The sequence below is a fragment of the Ochotona princeps genome, chromosome 24 (genome assembly GCF_030435755.1).
Source record: "Ochotona princeps isolate mOchPri1 chromosome 24, mOchPri1.hap1, whole genome shotgun sequence".
In the NCBI taxonomy this organism is placed as follows: domain Eukaryota; kingdom Metazoa; phylum Chordata; class Mammalia; order Lagomorpha; family Ochotonidae; genus Ochotona; species Ochotona princeps.
In genome coordinates, this window is record NC_080855.1 from 9,559,054 (window position 1) to 9,578,085 (window position 19,032).

At 48.4% G+C, this 19,032-nt stretch overlaps 1 long non-coding RNA gene across 1 annotated transcript; it reads left to right on the forward strand.

Annotated features, from left to right (window-relative positions):
- Nucleotides 1-538: 538 nt before the first annotated feature.
- Nucleotides 539-19,032, forward strand: LOC131483211 (uncharacterized). Its single transcript, XR_009247570.1, has 3 exons — nucleotides 539-638; nucleotides 17,398-17,791; nucleotides 18,507-19,032. It is a non-coding gene; the product is annotated as an uncharacterized LOC131483211 (long non-coding RNA).

Sequence of the window (19,032 nt, forward strand, 5' to 3'; positions counted from 1 at the left end):
GTCTTCCGGGCGGCCTTGGCGTATCCGGGTGGCGCGAGGAGGGGCGAGGCGGAAGTGGTGTGTGGCGGGAAACCGCGGCGAGGTACGGGCGGGCGAGCGTCGAGGAAGAGAGCGCGGGAGTTGGGGGGCGTCGTGCGAGTGTAAGATAAAGTACGGTTCCACCCCACTTCATACACTCCGAAAACATTTGGGGGCATAACAGCGACCTGCTTCTAACCTGTGTGGCGCCGACGGGAGTAAACCGAGTGAGGGGGTTGTTGAGGGAGCCCGGGCCAGGCCGGGGACCCCGCTTCGCGAAGGCGTGGAGCGCGGGCAGCGGGGACCCGCGCCCCTCAGGCCGACGCGTGCCGAGTTGTTGGGGGTGTGAGGGATGTGGGCCGGAGAGCAGCCACCGCGCCTCAGGGACTTGAGCTCGTCGGGCTGCGGAAGACGTCGTTGTGGCGTCGGCGGCCAGCCTGACTGCCCGGGGACGCTGTTGAGGTGACCGAGGTAGTGCAGGTGTGAAGTGAGGCGGGACCCGAGGGCCGCGGCGGTTAGAGGAGCAGTGAGGTGTTGGACTCTTTCAGGAGGATTGTCGGAGGGGCCTTGGCGTCTTGGAGAAGTGGGGCGGAATAGAAACGCTTCATTGGCTTTTTAAGGTGTAATTCTCATGATGTGGAATTAACTCTTGTATACACTAAACTGGTTTCTGAGTAGTTTATAAGATTGCATAACTGTCATCACCATCTAACTCCAGACCTTCTAATAATAACCGTAAATAGAAACAGCTGATTCCTATTAGTCACTCTTCTACGCCGTCTCCTTGCGTTTTCTATGGGTTTGCCTGCTCTGTGTTTTATTACCGGTCCTGCTCCACATGCAGCTTTGTTTGGCTTTTACTAGGCATGTTTTATTTTTTTTAAAAGATTTATTTTTATTACAAAGTCAGATATACAGAGAGGAGGAGAAACAGAGAGGAAGACTTTCCTTCCGATGATTCACTCCCCAAGTGACTGCAATGGCCGACACTGCACCGATCCAGAGCCAGGAGCCAGGAACCTCCTGCAGGTCTCCCACACGGGTGCAGGATCCCAAAGCATTGGGCCATACTCAACTGCTTTCCCAGACCACAAGCAGGGAGGTGGATGGGAAGTGGAGCTGCCAGGATTAGAACCAGCGCCCGTATGGGATCCCGGTACGTTCACGGAGAGGACTTTAGCGACTAGGCCACAGCGCCAGGCCCACTAGGCATGTTTTAAAGGTTCATCCTTGTGGCATGGGATACCTCATTCCTCTTTGGGGCTGAATAATATTCCATTGCATGCACAGGGCATATTTCTGCATTTATCGGTTGCCAGTTTTTGACTTTTATAAATAATATTGCTTTGTATATAAAACTACTTTAGGTATGAATGCTGAGGTTCAGATGCTATTGGGGTTTCCAAGAGGCCTCTTGTGTGTAGGTGTTGGGACATGTAATCATATAACATCTCAGTGGGTTCTGCTTCACAGAAGCGTGGGGGTGGTCCGTGCCCTTGAGGTTTTCAATTTGCAGAGGTGACTGAGGACATGGAGAGGTCAGTCGTAGGAAGAATAATTTAGTTGCCTCTCCCAGAAAAAGGGGACATGACAGACCATGTGGGGTCACAGGTTTGAGTCAGGAGAGGACCCTCAAGAGAGAGCCTGTGGGCTTCCACAGGAAAGTCAGCAGGGCCAAGTCAATGTGTCTCTGCTGGCTTGTTTGGATAATTGCAGCAGGTGTTGCGGCTCTCAGGGTGGCTTCTGGATGCTTGTTACTTGCCCAGGGGCTGATTTAGGGCAGTGGGATAACTTGTTAGTTTTGTCGGAGTTACATCCGGGGCAGTTGGTTACCCTGGAGGGGCACGTTCCCTAATCAGCTGTTTACTTTCTCAGGAATTAGCTAACCTTGGGGTTGGCCGTCATTCTCCACCAGCAAGATTTTTAAGATGTGAAACTACCATAAGATAGTTTTTTTTAAAGATTTAATCATTTTTATTGGAAAGGCAGATTTACACAGAAAAGGAGAGACAGATCTTCCACCCACTGGTTCATTCCCCAGGTGGCTGCAATGGCTGGAGCTGAGCCGATCCGAAACCAGGAACCAGGAGCCTCCTCCAGGTTGCCCATGTGAATGCAGGGTCCTGTGGATTTGGCTGTCCTCTACTGCTTTCCTAGGCCAGAAGCAGGGAACCAATGGAAAGTGGAGCAGCCAGGAATGAACAGCTGCCCCTTTGAGATCCTAACATCTGTAGGGGGAAGACTAGCCAACTGAGCCATTGTGCAGGACCCTGAGGGGGAAAAAATGTTAATGATTAGTACAAATAGATACGGCTGGGATGATGTAGAGGTGTGTAAAGTGCAGAGTGTTTTTTTCCACTCAGATTGAAAGTGGAGTCCCTGAATCCTGTTTACGATTTAAATCTTTTAGAAGTTGAGTGAGGAAAGCCCTTTCTTCTTCCCAACCCAAATTCTGGCGATGTTATTTTAAAAAGGAGTTAGTTGAGGAGTGTGATTTAAAGAGTGGAGTTTCATTCAAACTCAGGTGATCAATTCAGTCACCTGTGGAATCTTTAAAATTTGCAAAACCTGGGCAGTACCCATCAGGCTACTGAATAAATCCTGAGAGAGTAATTCCAACCTCTTCTGAGGTTTTCAGATGAATCTGGGAGCTATAGGTTTTTTTTTTCTTAAGGTTTAACAAAATATTTTTTATTGGAATGGCAGATTTACAGAGAGAAAACTCTTCCATCCACTGATTCACTCCCCAAATGGCCACAACAACCAGAGCTGAGCCGATCTGAAACAAAGAGCTTCTTCCAGGTCTCCCATGCAGGTGCCTTGCTCTGCTGCTTTCCCAGACCACAAGCAGGGAGCTGGATGGGAAGTGTAGCAGCTGGGACATGAACCGGCGCCCATATGGGATGTCAGTGCTTGCAGGCGAAACACTAGTCAATTGAACCTTCATGCTGGGCCCAGAGCTCTAGATTAAGGACTACTGTATTTAACCTGCAGTTAAGGGGCAAATCCTGAGGCTAAGTGTAATGGAGAGCCAGGAGTTGGGTGAAAGGGGATGAGAATAGAAGCTCAGCATAGTTCTTTCATTTGAAGAATAAGCATCCATTCCTGGGCTTCCTTTTCTTTGGCCTAGGGTAAAGAGTCAGGGTCTCCTTGTCCTGCACCACATTGTGAGGCTCAGAGGTTCCCATTCATCCACCAGATGTAAGCAGAAGTCATCTGTTGGCTGAGTTGAAGGACCATCCAGGAACAGTGTTGCTAGGTACATGTCCTTTCAATGTTTCCTACCAGAGTTGAGGCAGAAAGCCACCACAGTGCCAGAAAAGCTCAAACCAGGAAATAAAGGAACGTTTCACATACCGAATAGTGAGGGTCCCTGTGTTTGGTAAACTGTATAGGGTTTATCAGAGAAAGGAAATGGATGCAGAGGTGCATGGACAAATTGGACCAGTCTTTGAAGTTGAGATTCTGGTTTGCTAGCCCATTGCAGGATGTACTTTTAAGGTGCTATGGAAAAGGCACAGGTTGACTGTGCTATGATTATCATTGCTTTGCCCTCCTGGAGGTTTTTTTTTTTTCAATTTTTTAAAGATTTATCTTTTATTTATTAGATTTATTTGTTTTTATTGCAAAGTCAGATATATGTATATAGAGAGGAAGATCTTCCGTCCGATGATTCATTCCCCAAGTGGCTGCAACAGCCGCAGCTGAGCTGATCCAGGAACTTCCTCCAGGTCTCAGGCGGATGCAGGGTCCCAAAGCTTTGGGCCGTCCTTGACTGCTTTCCCAGGCCACAGGCAGGGAGCTGGATGGGAAGTGGAGCTGCCGGGATTAGAACCGGCGTTCGTATGGGATCCCGGGGCGTTCAAGGTGAGGACTTTAGCCACTGGACCACGGCGCCAGGCCCCCTCCTAGAATATTTTTGAAGCTGTTTGGCATTTTCTGCTGAGTTAATGTTTTAGAGTTTTGAGGAAGAATTGAAAGGCACTTTCCTGGCTCCGTTTTGTTAAAAATTACAAAGCCAAAACCTGTGCAGCACTTTCTCATTTTTCTTGGCAGTTGTTCTGGAAAGGACAGACTGAGTAGGAAAGAATGTTCAGCTATTTTTTGGTTACATTAACTTTTGTTTGCTGTTATGTAATTCCATATCCTTCACTGCCAGAGTTACTGTACTGAGTGGAAATTCCTGCTTGTCTTGAGTATTCAGAAGTGGCTTTAGGTTATGCAGCATTTCTGTGCGGTTTCCTGCCTATCATTCACGTGTTTGCCAGACATTGTGCAGATGTGCTGGGCTCAACCACAAGATGGTGTTTTCCCTAATGAAGACTGATAATGGTGTTTATGATTTTGAGGTAAAAATTAAATCATCTTCACTGAATTGAAGTTGCAAGAGCTCTCATTCACTACTTCACTCCTCAAGTAAAGTGACTAGAGCTGAGGCAGGGCCAGAGTCAGGTGTGGGGAACTCAGTGTTGTCTCCCTTAGGGGTGGCAAGAACTTAGTTTCTTGAACAATTACTTCTGTCCTTTTTAAACGTTATCTATTCAGCTTTTTTTTTTTAAACAGATATTTTTATTGGAAAGTCAGAATTACAGAGATAAAAAGAGACAAAGATCTTCTATCTGCTGGTTCACTCCCAGGGTGACTACAGTGGCCAGAACTGAGCTGATCCAAAGTCAGGAGCCAGGAGCTTGATCTGGGTTTCCCGTGTGGGTGCCGGATCCCAAAACCCTGGGCCATCCTCTACTGCCCACCCCCCAGGCCACAAGCAGGGAGCTGAAGGGGAAGTGGAGTTGTTGCGATGTGAACCAGTGCCCATATGGGATCCTGGCGTTTGCAAGGATCCTGGTGAGGACTTTAGCTACTAGGCTACTGTGCTGGGTCCATCTCTGTCTCTTAGGAGTTGTAATACTGATTTAGTTTGAGGCAGGAAGCAAATCCTCCTGTGTGGTAACTCGGCGTCTTAACTACTAGGTTAAACACTGATTTCTGAATGTTTTTCAGATGATATGTACGGCTCTAAGCTGTCTGTAAAGATTCAGCATAATCCCTGTCAAAAATCTCAACAGCACTTTTTTTTTTCTTGCAAAGAAATGGAACACTGATTTTACAATTCCTATGGAGTTGAATTACCTAAGTTCAAATAAGACAGTTTTCTATTTCAGAATTTACTATAAAGCTGTTACATTTAAGTCTGTTAGAACTGGCATGAGGATAGACATGCAGATTAGTGAAATAGAATGGAGAGCCCTAAAATAAATTCAAGCAATTGATTAAAAAAAAAAGATTTATGCTTTTCGAAAGGTAGAGTGATAGAGAAGGAGAGGCTGAGGACTGTCATCTGGTTCACTCCCCAAATTCTCCAAACTGCCAGGACTCCTGCAGCCAGGAGCCGGGGCTCCACCAGTGTCTCCTGCAGCTGTGGCACGGACCTACGTGCTCGGGCCATCGTCATCTCAGGTGCATTAAAGTAGCCACGGCTCCCATGAAGCGCCTTAATGGAGACTTGAGCGTCTCAGTGACCACTTCTCCCCCAGTGCTGTAGTCATAGGCTTATCTTGGCAACGTTGCATACATTTTTAAAGATGTATCTTTTACTTTGCAAGTTGTAGTTATACAGGGAGAGGGACAGACAGATCTTCATCCACGGGTTCGCTGCCCTGATGGCCACAACAGCTGGTGCTGGGCCAGAATGGAGCTGGGAGTTTCCTCCCAGTCTCCCACCTGGGTAGCATGGCTATTTGGGGAGTAATCAGTGGATGGAAGACCCTTTTTACCTTGCTGCAACTCTGCTTTTCAAATGAAAATGAAATCTTGAAAAATTTTCATTAGAAAATCAAGTTGAACACTTACCCACCATATTCAGAAATTAAGAATGGATCAAAGATGCTTAAATGTAAAAAAACTCTAATCAAAAAAACAAATCAAAATTTTTAGATGAAATAGGAGTATTTATAACTGAGTTTGGAACAGGTTTTAGATTGTGCACCAAATACAAGATAATAAATGCATAAATTGAGCTTTATGGGGGAAAAACACAAATTTTGTGTGCTGAACTATTGACTGAAAAGGCAGCATATAGAGATGGAAGAAAATATTTGCAAATCCTGTCTCTGATGAGTGTCTGCATGATCTGAGTGTTTATTCCTCCAAGATTTGTATGTTCAGAGTCTCTGCTCCAGCGCCGCACGCAGGAGACAGTGGGGCCTTGGCCAGGGCATTCACAGTGGAGTCGGAGCCCTTGTCAGAGGCGTGAGAGTGACAGCTGTGCTGCTTCTGCCACTTGCCAGAGAATGAGGAGATGGCTGTCCCCGGCGACATGGACACCCCCGCACACAGAGCAGCCTGCGCCTTCATCAGTCTTCCCAGCTTCCCGCACTGGGAGAAGTAATATTTGTAAACAGCCCAGTGTGTGGAATGGCCCAGCATTGTCAGGTAGCCATGGTATAGATAAACCTTCAGTCAGAAAGTGGGCACAGGACTTGAATACACTTTATTATTCATTAATTTTTATTTGGAAGAGTTACAGAAAGAGGAGAGAGAGAGTGATCTGTCATCTGCTGGCTTACTCCCAAATGGCTGTAGTGGCCAGAGCTTGAGCCGATCTGATGCCAAGAATTAAGAGCCCCCTATGGTTCTCCAATGCAAATGCAAGGTCCCAAGGTTTGGGGCCGCCATCTGCTGTTTTCCCAGGCTGTAAGCAGGAAGCTGGATGAGAAGTGAAGCACCCAGGACATGAACAAATGCCCATATGGGATGCTGGCACTTTCAGGCAGAGATTTAGCTAATTAAGCCATCCTGCCAGCCTCTTGAATACAGTTTCACGGAAGATGTACAAATGTCTAACAAGCACATGGAAAGATGCTCAACATCATTAGTCACTTGGGGAATGCAGATAAAAACCATAAGGAAATATTATTTCACACCCAGTAGGGCCATCTTTTAGAGTAAGAACAAGAAAAACCAGGAAATAAGTATTGGTGAGGATGTGGAAAATTAGAACTCTCCTAAGTTGTCAGAAAGCTGCTGTGGAAAATGGTTTGTGGCTCCTGAGCAAGTTAAAGAACATACGGGGGCCCGGCGGCGTGGCCTAGTGGCTGAAGTCCTCTCCTTGAACGCCCCGGGATCCCATATGGGCGCCGGTTCTGATCCCGGCAGCTCCACTTCCCATCCAGCTCCCTGCTTGTGGCCTGGGAAAGCAGTCGAGGATGGCCCAAAGCTTTAGGACCCTGCACCCGTGTGGGAGACCTGGAGGAGGTTCCTGGTTCCCGGCTTCGGATCGGTGCGTTGCGGCTCACTTGGGGAGTGAATCATCGAGCGGAAGATCTTCCTCTCTGTCTCTCCTCCTCTCTGTATATCTGACTTTGTAATAAAAATAATAAATCTTGGGCCCGGCGGCGTGGCCTAGCGGCTAAAGTCCTCGCCTTGAAAGCCCTGGGATCCCATATGGGCGCCGGTTCTAATCCCGGCAGCTCCACTTCCCATCCAGCTCCCTGCCTGTGGCCTGGGAAAGCAGTGGAGGACGGCCCAAAGCTTTGGGACCCTGCACCCGCGTGGGAGACCTGGAAGAAGTTCCTGGTCCCGGCATCGGATTGGCGCGTACCGGCCCGTTGCAGCTCACTTGGGGAGTGAAACATCGGATGGAAGATCTTCCTCTCTGTCTCTCCTCCTCTCTGTATATCCGGCTTTCCAATAATAATAAAATCTTTAAAAAAAAAAAATTAAAAAAAATAAAAAAAATAATAAATCTTTTAAAAAAAGAAAAAAAGAACATACGGGGCCAGTGCCTGGTGTGATTGGCTAGTGGCTAAGGTCCTCACCTTGAACACTCCGGGATCCCTTATAGGTGCCAATTCTAATCCTGGTGGCTCTGCTTCCCATCCAGCTCCCTGCTTGTGGTCTGGGAAGGCAGTTGAGGACAGCCCAAAGCCGTGGGACCCTGCAGCCATGTGGGAAACCTGGAGGAGTTTCCTGGCTCCTGGCTTTTAATTGGCTCAGTTCCAGCCATTGCGGCCACTTTGGGGAATGAATCAGCCGACGCAAGATCTTTCCGTCTCTCCTTCTCTGTATACTACCTTTCCAGGAAATTTTTTTAAAAATGGTTGGTGTGTCATATTTAGCATACCATGTCACTTTCATTGATTCATAATTTATCATGTTTAGTCATGTGCCTGAGTAGCATTTTATAAATGAAAATAGTATATATTTAGTAAAGGAAACTTAATTTGAGCCTGAAGTAGCCTTCTATGAATTTAAAAAAGAGCACTTTTTTGTCCTCGGTCCCTTTGGCTTTTTCCATCATTGTCACCAGTCATGCTCTGAGCAACCCTCTGAGGTAAGTAGGGTGTCCAGTTGCACATGTGTCTCTGCCGGAGTCTCAGAGTGAATAAAGCAGAACTAGGATTCAGCCCAGGCCTGACTACAAATCGATCACCTTACCAGATTCTCCCCCCTATCCCAGAGTGTCTGGGGTGCAAGCTCTGGAGGATCCCCAACTCCTCGAGCTTTTGTCCTTCTGTTCTGCTTTGCTTTACAGCAAAACATCCTAAAGGTTTGTCTGTTCTAGCTCTGCTCCCTTCCTTTTGACATTCCACTTGCTTTAATTGTAAGAATATTAGCTACAAAGATATTTGAAGTAGAGGCATGTCACCTACAAGCGTCAGCCTTGTCCACTTACTGTATCCAGTGTAGAAGTCTCATCTCTTGCTGGTAGCTTCTCCGTTGATGGGTCATACCACACCTGTTACATCTTGCTTTTGCGGTTCTACCATGAGCATCTCTGTAAGGCTGGTGATAGAAAGCAGAATTATATCCATATGTAATCAAATACTCTGCTTTTGGTAAAAGGTATTTCTTAATTACAAGTAATGAGGCAGTTTAGATCCTGTGTCTGTGTCTTTACCTCTGTTGGAAAGCGTCCTGAGTAGAGGATGCTAAGGGCTCTGTTGTGTTCCGTTTGAGAAAAGGCACTTCCTGCACATTATAAACCTGTCTTACCAGGATTCCTTCCACAGTCCCCCAGAGAGTCTCCTCTAGGCTTCATGAAGTATTTCAGATGTATTTCATAGATGCAAAAATACGTATCCAGTTGGGAGATTATTTTTATACATTTACTTAAATATATGTAAAATACATTTTTCTCAATATAAATAAATGGTAACATTTTATTTACCCTTTGACCTGTACCCTGTTTTTTTCACTTAGTGAGCTTTCGTGAAGTGTGTTCCTATTGAGCTGTGAGGATCTGTGGCACTGTTTAACAGTTGTATTCATCATTTGGATGTGTTGGTGCTCTGTCATGTCCATTCCTTCCTGACAGGCTGTGCACGTCTTCTGCAGTGAATGGCGTTCTGATAGACTTAGGATGGATGTTTGCATATCTCTGTATGACATTCGTGTAAGACGAGAGTGAGATTGCTGAGTCCAATCTTCAAGTGACGTTTACTTTAGTCTAAAACACTAAATCAAAGTGTTTCTGTTGCTGGGGAACTGAATCCATCTCAGGTTCATCAGCAGTGCAGGCCTTTACTTAACGTCCACACTCACAAGAAAGCTTATGTGGGGAACCTGGCGCGGTAACCTAGCGGCTACATCCTCGCATGTGCTGGGATCCCATGTCGGTGTCAGTTCATATCCCAGCTGCTCCACTTCCCATCCAGCCCCCTGCCTGTGGCCTGGGAAAGCAGTCAAGGATGGCCCAAAGCCTTGGGACCCTGCAGTTTGGTTCCTGACTTCAGATTGACTCAGCTCTGGCTGTTGTGGCCACTTGGGGAGTGAGCCAGCAGATAAGAGATGTTTTTGTCTCTTCTTCTCTCTGAAATCTGCCTTTACAATACAAACAAATCAAGCTTTAAAAAAAAGCAAAAAAGATATGAAGGCTCTATGGGATATTTTGGTCTTTGACAATTTGAGCAATTTAAAAAATCAGTATCTTGGGGCTCGGCAGTGTGGCCTGGTGGCTAGGGTCCTCGCCTTGTTCCCATATGGCCGGTGGTTCTAATCCCGGCAGCTCCACTTCCTCTCTATCTCTCCTCCTCTCAGTATATCTGAATTTGTAATAATAATAAAAAAAATATATAAATCTTTAAAAAAAAAAAAGCTGTAGTGACTGAACATATTCCCTCTCCAATCCCTGCATTTGATATTAAAGTGATTGAAACCTTAGTTTCAAAGTTCAGATATTTAAAAAAAAAAAAATCAGTATCTTGAATTTGCTTCACATTTGGGGGAAATTTGATCATTTAAAAAAAGATTTATTTATATTGGAAAGGGAGATTTATAGAAAGAGAGAAAAAGAAACATCTTCCATCCACTGGTTTATGCCCCAAATGGCCACAACAAGCAGAGCTAGGTCAGTGTGAAGCCAAGAACCAGGAATGTCTTCCAAGTCTACCGTATAGGTGCAGGGTCCAAGGCTTTGTGCCATTTTTCATTGCTTTCCCAGGCCATAAGCATGTTGCTGGATGGGAAGTGGAGCAGCTGGGGCATGAACTGGCTCCCATCTGGAATGCTGGCACTTGCAGGTGGAGGATTAGCCTGTCGAGCCACTGTGCTAGGCCCTAATTATTTTTTGCTATATGATTAAAAGTTGCTTCTCTTTAAAAAAGTATTGAGGGCTGGTGCTGTGGCATATCAAGTAAAGCTGCTGATTGAGACACTGGCATCCCATATGAGCCAGGGCTCTTGTCCTGGCTGTTCCACTTTTGAGCCAGCTTTCTGCTAATAGCCTGGGAAAGCAGTAGGTGATGCCCCAAGTGCTTGGGCACTGCGCTCGCAAGGGAGTCTAGGAAGAAGTTCCTAGCTTTAGATCAGCCCATCTCCCACTGATGGCGACCATTTGGGGAGCGAACCAGCAGCTGGAAGACTTCTCCCTCTCCATCTCTCCGTAAACTCTGTTTTTCAAATGAATAAAAAAAATTTTAAATTTCTATTGGGAAGTCACATACACAGAGAGAAGGAAAGACAGAGAGGAAGATCTTCTGTTCGCTGGTTTACTCTCCAAGCAGCCGCAACGGCTGGTGCTGAGCTGATCCAAAGTCAGGAGCCAGGAGCCTCTTCCGGGTCTCCCACATGGGTGCAGGGTCCCAGGGCTTTGGGCCGTCCTCGACTGCTTTCCCACGGTGCCAGCAGGGAGCTGGATGGGAAGCAGGGCTGCCGGGATTAGAACTGGCGCCCATATGGCATCCCAGCGCGTGCAAGGCAAGGATTTCAGCCTCTAGGTTACCGTGCCTGGCTCCAAATGAATAAAAACTTTAAAAGATTTACTCGTTTGAAAGTGAAAGTTACAGTTAGCGGGGAGACAGAGAATCTTCCATCTGCTCCTCAAGTTGCTGCAGTGGCCTAAGCTGGGCCAGACTGAATCCAGAAGCCAGGAGCTTCATGCAGTCTTGGGCTGTTGTGCGCTGTTTTTCCAGGGTCATCAGCAGAGAGCCTGATGGGGAGCTGGTGCTTGTGTGGGGTGCACCACAGGGCAGAGGGTCAGCCTCCTGCTGTGCTGTCTGCTTTGCTTGCTCTGAACTCATCTTTACCTGAAATTAGGGTAGCTGTTCCACTTCATTAGTAGTAGTAGTGATGGTGGCTGTTATATCCTTTCCTTTTCATTGTAATCTGTTTGTATCTTTATATTTCAAATGAATTCCTTGTAGACAATAAATTGTTGGGGTTTTTTGGGATATACTTTGACAGTGTCTGTTTTCATTGCTACTCTTTAGACCATTGGCATTTAAAAAACTATTTGTTTAGAAGGCAGAGTTTTTAATTACAGAGTTGAGAGAGTTGCAGACATGTGGGCTTTGCACTAGGATGGAGAGGGTTGGTGTGCGTGAGGATAACTGTGACGTGCTGATTTCAGGAGTGGAATGACGGGATCATGTGGTGGATTTATTTTAGACATCTGAGGAATCTTGGTATTGTCTTGCATGGTGGTTGTAGTAGTTCACATTCCCACCCCATCCTTGCCAGTACTTGCTGTTTCTGAAGTTTGGATGATAACCGTAACTGACTTTACTGTGCTTTTAATTTGCATTTCCCTGTTGGTTAGTGAACCTGAGCATTTCTTTTTCTTATTTCTGTTGGCCATTTGAATTTTATCTTTTGAGAAATGCCAATTATGTCCCTTGCCCATTTTATTGATTGATTGATTGATTGATTGATGATTTTTACATAGGTTATTAAGGTGCAAATGGTCAATGGCTGCAGGAAGGTGGGTGAGACTGTTATTTCCACAATCTTTTTTTTCCTTACTGGGAAAAGGGAGAGATAAAGGGAGAAGCCACACCTAACCTCCCATATCCTCTGTGTCCTGGGATGGAGGACAGCCACCTGATGCCATCCCAGGATTCCCGATGTGGGGCATGCTTCAAGGGTCCTGCTCAAGAAGTTTTGATAGTTCATCAGTTTTGAATTACTGCTGGTCTCGCCATTCCAATCAATGAAATCTCTCCGGAATCCACTGGTTGACAGTGTTCACCTTAGAGTCTGTTTGCCCAGGTTCACTGCCAGCACTTGGCTGGGACAGTTGGTTGATTTTTTTTTTCGGTCTTCCATCCTCCGTTGTGGTCCCAGGTGTCCTCTGCAGGCTCCAGTGTACTGCCATATCCTCCATGTGCCCCTGGATATGCTCTCCACTGCTCTGTCTGAGCCACTGAGGAGGCCCAGCTCTGACATTTGCGTGCCACGGTCAGACCATGGAACCTGCAATTCTCTCCAGGGTTGGGGTTCTGAGTCCAGCGATTCAGTTGGGATCCCAAAGGGAACTTCATCTGTGGCGATCCCAGACCTTATTCTTGTGTATATTTGCCCCGTAGTATATGTTGAAATCTTCTATTATGATGCCTCCAACTTGGCTTTTGTTGTTTAAGATTGCTTAAGCTATTTGGAGTCTCTTGTTAATGTTATGTAATGTTTCAGCTTAGAGATCCCTCACATCCTTGGTCAATTTTTTTTTAAAGTTATTTATTTGTTTTTTGCAGCTATTATGAGTGAGACTGATCTGACAAGGTCTTTCTCAGTCATGGGTTGTTTATGTATAGAAAGGACATGGATGTTTTTGTTGTTTTAAGATTTATTTATTTTTATTGGAAAGGCAAATTTACAGAGAGGAAAGAGAAAGATCTTCTGTCTGCTGGTTCACTCCTCAATTGGCTGTAGTGGATGGAGCTGAGCCAATTTGATGCCAGGAGCCAGGAGCTACTTCCAGGTCTCCCACGCGGGTGCAGGGTCCCAAGGCTTAGGCCATCCTCTACTGCTTTCTCAGGCCACAGGCAGGGAGCTGGATGGGAAGCGGAGCAGCCAGGACATGAACCGGCACCCATATTTCTTTGTCTTTCAAATAAAAATAAACATAAATATAAATTAAAAGAATTAAACTTCCTGAGATTTGGTTTTGTTTTTGGTTTATTTATTTGAAAAGCAGAGTTACAGATAAAGGTGAGGAAAGTGAAAAATCGCTACTCTACGATTTCACCCATCCAGTGAACACAAGGGTTGGGACTGGGCTGGTCTCCCACAGGGGTGCAGGGGCCAAGGCAGGGTTGGATCTGAAGCAGGAAAGCTGGGACATGAACCAGTGCCCATATGGGATGCCACTGTCTTGCCTGGTGGCTTGACTTGCTGTGCCACAACACTGGCTTTAGTTTTGTTTTTTAAACAAAGTTGTCCACGTTTGACTTCCCGTTGGTTTTCTGGTTCTGGTTTCTGCTCCAGTGAGCAGTGATTCTCTGTGCCGGCTTGCGCTCTCTTGTGTAGGAGCAGTCATTTTTGTTATTTTCCTATTGGTTCAATTTTTTTCTAGTCACAGAGGTGATATTGGCAGCTTCCCAATTCCTTACATGCCTGATTTGAGAGCTAATACAATTTTTTTTAAAATGACAAAATGTCCTTTTTCTTTTCTTTCAGAGATACATTTCTCTGAAACACAGAGCAGTAGAGAGGGAGGGAGAGAGAGACGGAGAAATCTTTGACCTATTGGTTTACTCCTCAAATGACTGCAACAGCCAGGATTGGGCTAGTTCGAAACTAGGAGCCCGAAGCTTCTTCCAGGTCTCCCATGTGGGTGCAGGGGTGCAAGTGCCTGGGCCATCTTCCCCTGCCCTCCCGGGCACATCAGCAGGGAGCTGGGTGGGAAATGCCCACACAGGATGCTGGTATTGTCAGTGGTGGTTAAACTCATTGTGCTGCAACACCAGCCCCAGATGTCTTAATTTTATTTTTAAGGTGTATTTACCTTAAAAAAAAAAAAAAAAAAAAGGCAGATTTGGGCCAGGCGTGATAGTGCAGTGGTTTAGGTCCTCGCCTTGAATGCTCCAGGATCCCATATGGGCGCCGGTTCTAATCCCGGCAGCTCCACTTCCCATCCAGCTCCCTGCTTGTGGCCTGGGAAAGCAGTCGAGGACGGCCCAACGCCTTGAGACCCTGCACCTGTGTGGGAGACCCGGAAGAGCTCCTGAATCCTAGCTTCGGATTGGCTCAGTTCCAGCCATTGCTGTCACTTGGGGAGTGAATCATTGGACGGAAGATCTTCCTCTCTGTCTCTCCTCCTCTCTGTATATCTGCCTTTCCAATAAAAATAAATCTTTTTTTTTTTTTTTTTAAAGAAAAGGCAGATTTACAGAGAGGAGAGACAGTGAAATCTTCCATCACTGAGTCACTCTCCAAATGGCAGCAACAGCCGGAGCTGAGCCAATCCAAAGCCAAGAGCCAGGAGGAGCCTCTTCTGCGTCTCCCACACAGGTTCAGGGTCCCAAGGCTTTGGGCCGTCCTCCACTGCCTTCCCAGGCCACAAGCAGGGAGCTGGATGGGAAGTGGAGCAGCCGGGAAATGAACATATATAGGATCCCGGTGCTTGAGCCATCCTGCCTGGTCCTCTGCTGAGATTTTTATTGACCTCAGCCTGCATGGTTAGAGCTTTTATCAATAAGATAAAGTTGGCTTGTTTTCTCTTTGAGCATACAGTTTTTCTTCTCTTCACCTTTGTCTCCCAGAACTTCCAGGTAAACACATACTTGACTGCTGCCTGTAACTAGTGCTTTTCTGTCTTTCTGCTCGTTTGGGCCCGGTTTCAATTCAGTGTCTGAACACATTGGTGTATTCTTGCTCAGTGTGTGGGGGAGGCTACTCCTGTCTGGGGTGTTCTCTGATTTTACCTGTTGTTGTTCTGTTGGGTTCTGTTCTGGTTTCACATCCTGGTCTCCTCTGCTTCTAGAACACACAGGGCTTAGTTGTGCTAGCTGTGTCCTGCTGCTGTCTGCTAGTTCCTTTGTGTGTACCACATCTAGGTCCTCTTGTATTGATTAGTCTCCTCTATTGGCCATGTCTGTTGCAGCAGTTGTCAGGTTTTTCCTCTGAACAGTGTGTGCTGCTCATGTGCTCGATTCCCTTGTCCAGTGGAGGGCGCTGGAAGAGAAAGGGCCTCCTCTGTGGCTCCTGTGTGCTCTGCTGTGTTCATGCTGTGACACTGGCATGTGGGACATGGGGTGTTCAGGCACATTCATGGCCCCCCAGCTGGCCTCCTGGCAATAGGAGGATCCCCTATCCCCAGCATTCCAGCTGCCAAAATCTTCTTGCTGATTTTTTCTGCCTCTGGCCTTGGCCTGGGCTGGAACTTGACACTGGAGCTGGGATTGTGCTGTGCCCATTGTGATGGGTTAAGCTCAGATGCAGTGCTGGCATCCCACATGGGTGTCAGTTTGAGTTCCAGATGCTCCACTTCTAATCTAATGCACATGGAAAGCAGCAGAAGTTGGCCCAAGTGCGTGGGTCCTGCACCATGAAGGAGACTCAGAAGAAGCTCCGGACTTAAGCCAAGCCCAGATCTGGCTGCTGCAGCCATCCCAGGAGTAAATTAGCAGATGAAAGATCTCCCTTCTTTCCCTCCCTCCATGGGAAGTAAAGCAGCCAGGACATGAACTGATGCCCACATGGGACCCTGGTGTTTACAAGGCAGTGAATTAGCCAATTGAGCCATCAAGCCAGACCACCCCCTCACTCCTCCCACCCCCTGCCCCCATTTTTTTTTTTAAACAACAAAATAATCCTGAGCATCACCATCCACTTGGTGGTTCATCTGCTCCCAGGTCTAATGCTTTCGTTAGGTTCCTCTGTCCCTCCAAAGTATGCTGCAGAGTTAGGTCTCGTTTACCCCTGCCCCCTGGCTGCGTGGTTCATCCCCTCTTGCTAGCTGGCCAGCGCTTGATGCTGCCCAGCCTCGTGCCCGTGGGCCCAGCCTCGTGCCCGTGGGCCCAGCCTCGTGCCCGTGAGCCCAGGGTTGCAGAGTCTGCAGTTGCTCCAGCCCATTGCTTGGAGCAATGCCGCCTCTGCATTCTGACGTGTTCTGAATTAGGGCCATGGCTTGTGGGACAAGTCCCCATCCTGGAGTGATTTGTGTGGCCACAGGCAGTCCCTGGCTGAAGACTGGAGGGAACTGTGGTCCCAGCCTCTGACCTACCCTGCAGGATGCCGGAGTCCAGCTCCAGCCGAGTTCAGAACTTGAGAAGGGTGCGTGGAGTAGGCGTAGAGAGAAAAGAAACGGATCACTACAATTTCATGATCATAATGGACCATGCAAGAAAGGTGTCCTCTTTATTTATACAGAAGCAGTCACAAACTCTGGCACAGACTGTTGACATCATGGTCAAGTGGGTGTTTCCAAGGATAATTCTGTCGTTTGTTTCACTTTAAAGCTCTCAGTAGACGGCACATATCAATCAGTAACACATTCCTACTACAGGCCTCATTCTACAGCTTACTCTTGAATCAGTTAAGGGAGGAAATGCGTCACAGAAGGAGGGACCTGAAGATCAAGGATGGTCAGTGGGGGCAGCAGAGACAGAGACAGGATGAATTGTAAAAGGCCCTTCGGCAACATCAACTTCCAAGCTCACACTGATAGTACAGACCAACTCCGCAGTGGCAGACAATGCCTAAATAGATTACAGAATTCTCAGCGGGGTGGTCCGGTGTCCATGCAAGGGAGGTGGAACTGCCTTCAGGAGGATGCAGAGACGTCCACCAGGCCCTGCCATGCAGCGGGAAATTCCTTGCGGCCCTGCCTGCAGGGGAACAGTTCTCCATACACTTTCGTGTCCTCCACACCCACTGCAAGGACCCCAGCAGCAGGGTGCAGACACTTGGGCCTCAGGGAGGTGCTGGCTGTCTACCTCAGATGCCTCATTCTGTAGCTGGTGCAGTCACAGGCTAGCTGTTTCGTGTCCCCTTGGGAATCGCTGGCCTGTGCTGATGTCCAGTCCCACAGTTGTTCAGGGGTCGCTGTTACTCCATCCTGAGACTGTAGAGGGGGCAAAGGAGGCACCCTGTCAGAGCGGGTGGTGCCCCTGCTGGGCTGACGGCCGTTGGTAACTCTCTCTTTTCCTCCTCCTTCACCAGCCATGGCGTGGAGACAGCAAGATTGCGGCAGCTGTGAGCACAGGATTGTGACTCCGACTCCCAGGAGAGCTTGTTCAGCCCCCTCATGGTGGCTGAGTCACCGACTGCTGTGGCACCCGAGGTCTGTGCCTCCTGCTCGAACCCGAGTAAGGAAAGCACCTGCTCACCCATAAGCTGGCAAGGACGCTGGGCCCCCAGGGACTTCAGCAAATTCTGGACAATAGAGAGCAGGCTTGACAAGACCTCCCGTGCCAGGTCACCCTGGCTTCAGGGTTGCCAGAAGACTAAGCTGGACTCAGCCCAGCTTCTTGGTGCCGTCGCTTCTTCTTGCCGGGGCCTGGCAGTTCTGTTTCCGCAGCCTGCATGGAGAAGATGTTTGGGAGACCCCCGGATGGTGAGTGAGGCCCGATGCCCTGGCCCAAAGCCTGGGCCTACAGATACTGAGGGGGCACAGCTCATGCTGTGGCCATCGTGGGTGGGACGCACACCTCTGCTTGGAGGGTAGAGGTGAGGCCCTGTGTGTGCCCACACATGGGAGGCCCGTGCAGACAGGACAAAGGGTGGCATATCTCAGGCAGTGTGCCCTCCAGAGGTCCATGGCCTCGGGCCCAGCCGCTCTTAGTGGCAATGTCTCCTCAGAGGAGCCTTTCCTGAGAAGTGGCCTCACTGCCCACACAGCCAAGCCCTCCTGTTCCAAGGAGAGGTCAGCTCTACGAATCTCAGAGTGGGAGCTTGGGGGTGTGATCTCCCCGTGCCAGGGCAGGGGCCATGAAATCCAGAGGTTCCTAGTGGCAGTATGTGGGGACATGTGGCCCACAGCGTCTGGAGAGGTGGGAAAGATGGGGACCTGCCTTGTTGCCACCGTCCCTGAACATGAAGGGAAGGGCTGAGGCAGCAGACTGCCGGCTTGGCTTTGTTCTTGGGGCTCTGTGCAATGCAGGCACTGCACTGCCATGTTGGTCTTGGCCCTTGGCTGTCGCCCATTGTAGGCTCCTGCTGTGTTTGGGCATGGGATGCCACTCCTGTCATGGGGAAGACCCAGACCAACTCCTCCCAGGGCTCTGTTGCCTGGCATTTCTCATCCTTTCCTCTCGACCTCCACTTTCCAGGGGTGCGTGTGCTGCTTCTGGGTTCTCTTCTCTGCCTCCTGCCCGAGTGCACTCCTCTGGCCCAGTGCTGCTGCCCCTGCCAGGCTGCAATACTCCTTATGCCTTCAGCTCCTTCTGACCTGTGGCTGAAGCCATCCTTCCTGCACTCTCATGGGCCCCGCTCCTGTGTGGGACTCAGACCCTGCAGCAGCCAACCAGAGCCAGCGGCTGCCACCCACTGCTCCCAGCACATCCCAGCAAGCACCTGCTGGGCCTCGGACTTGGCTCTGGGCAATGCCTCCCAAGTCCAGCTCTCCCAGGGTGTGGTCCCAGGGCTTGTGTCAGACGGAAGCACTGGGAGACGGGCGAGGACAGTACGCAGGGAAAGGCAGTTTAAATTGGACATCTGGCCTGAGGCTCACGTGATGTGGGTGGCCAAGGGCTGTGGTGGGGAACAATGTGCAAAGACCCCAAGGCAGGAGCCCATTTGGCAGGCGTGGCTGAAGCAGTGGCGGTGCAGCTGTGAGCCCGTGGCTGGTCACAGGCA